Source organism: Marmota marmota, unplaced genomic scaffold (genome assembly GCF_001458135.2).
Source record: "Marmota marmota marmota unplaced genomic scaffold, marMar, whole genome shotgun sequence".
Classification (NCBI taxonomy): Eukaryota; Metazoa; Chordata; class Mammalia; order Rodentia; family Sciuridae; genus Marmota; species Marmota marmota.
This window is the reverse complement of record NW_026000037.1, coordinates 57,091,822-57,093,597: the sequence shown is the minus strand read 5'-3', so window position 1 is coordinate 57,093,597 and position 1,776 is coordinate 57,091,822. Positions and strand designations below refer to the sequence as shown.

Sequence of the window (1,776 nt, the reverse complement as noted above, 5' to 3'; positions counted from 1 at the left end):
ATCCCACCCCCACCCCTGTGCTTGGGTTCTTAGGCTAAACCCAGGCCTGTGGATTCTCCTTGCCTAGCAGCCCTGGGAAGGTCCACCTCTCTACACTCATCCAGCCTGACATTCTCTATGTAGATTTAACAACATCCCCTGACTCTTCAGCACAAGCCTTCTCTCATCTCCATTGATTCATCGAAACTAGCGTTAGCATTTCAAAATGCAAGTTGGGTTTTGTGACTCCCCTTTTTGGAAATGTTCCACAGCCTAAGAGTGGTTTTCAAAAAAGGTCCAAAATCCTTAGCCTGCCTCCAAAGCCCTGCACAAACTACTCTGAGTCTCATCTTTGCCATTCTCTCGATTCTTGCTCTCATCCCCACCTTGTTGGCTAACTCCTAATGATCCTCAGATCTCATATTCAATGTCTGGTACGGGGAGCTCTTCTTTCCTCCAGTACTAGCTGATGTGTTCTTCCTTTCTCCTGTTTCACCTTCCTAGAACCTTACAGTGCTTCCTGGCACCTATCACAGTTGCTCTATATTTGTGTTTATTTGTTTAATAACCAAGATCTTCCCATCTCTCCCCAACCTTCCATGTACTTCAAGCTCTATAAATACAACAATATTGTCTGTCTTGCTGACTCTTACAGCCCCAGGAAAGAACACAACACTGGTATACAGCAGGAATTCAATAGTGTATGTCTATGTCCAGATGAAGCTACACTCCTGAGGAACTCTGGTGTCCTGCAGTGATAATAATGGCAAGAGTGGCTAACACTCTGAGAGCATGTACCATATCAGGCATTCTTTAAAGTAATTTATATAAATGAACTCATTAATCCTCCCAGCAAACCCTAAGGTGGGCAGTAATAGCATCTTCATTTGACAGATTAGGCACAGAAAGGGTTGTGATATGCCCAAGATCTCAGTGTCATGGCTAGCATTTGAACCCAGAGCAAAGCCCATGCTATTCATTACAATTACCTATTTTTAAAAAATTGACTTTTAGTTGTCAGTGAATCTTTATTTTATTTATTTATATGCAATGCTAAGAACTGAACCCAGCTCACACATGCTAGGCAAGCCCTCTGCCACTGAGCCATAACTGCAGCCCCTGATTATGATTACCTATTAATACTGTTTTTCTTAAGACAGAATAATTGTGAATATTTTTCTCTCATCGAGAGGAAAAAAATGAACATAAGGAATATCCTCTGCTTTTTTTTTAAATAGACAAATTCAATTTTAAGGGATCTAATGATTTTTTAAAATTATGTTTGTGGTGTCAAGAATTAAACACAGGGCCTCACACATGCAAGGCAAGCTCTCTACCACTGGGCCACACCTCCAGCCCAGATCTAATGAATTTTAAAAGTGTCTGCAATACTGTTAAATTCTACTGATACAGCCAGCTTAGGAAAAGCAAGTACACCTATTCCAAAAGCACTTTAACCCCAACCCTTTATATTGTGCCCCTTCACATCTTTTTGGTCAAAAATTACCACTGATCCTTTGCTTAAATAATTAATTCCTTGCTCTTGTGGAGGCTGGAGAAATGGGAAAGAGCAAGGATGAAGATGGAACCATTAAAATTCTCAAAGCTACTGGGCACTATGGCACACACCATAATCCTATAATCCCAACAACTCAAGTGGCTGAGGTCTGAGGATCACGAATCTGAGGCTGACCTCAGCAACTGGAGCTCTCAGCAACTTCGTGAGAAAGAAAGAAAGAGAAGGGAAGGAGGGAGGGAGGGAGGGAGTGAGGGGAAGGAAGGAAGGAAGGAAGGAAG

General features: G+C 41.9%; 1 protein-coding gene across 1 annotated transcript in view; it reads right to left on the bottom strand.

Moving 5' to 3' along the window:
- Positions 1 to 1,776, bottom strand: part of Myo3b (myosin IIIB) — a 425,075-nt gene that overhangs the window by 250,202 nt on the left and 173,097 nt on the right. The window lies entirely within an intron of this gene.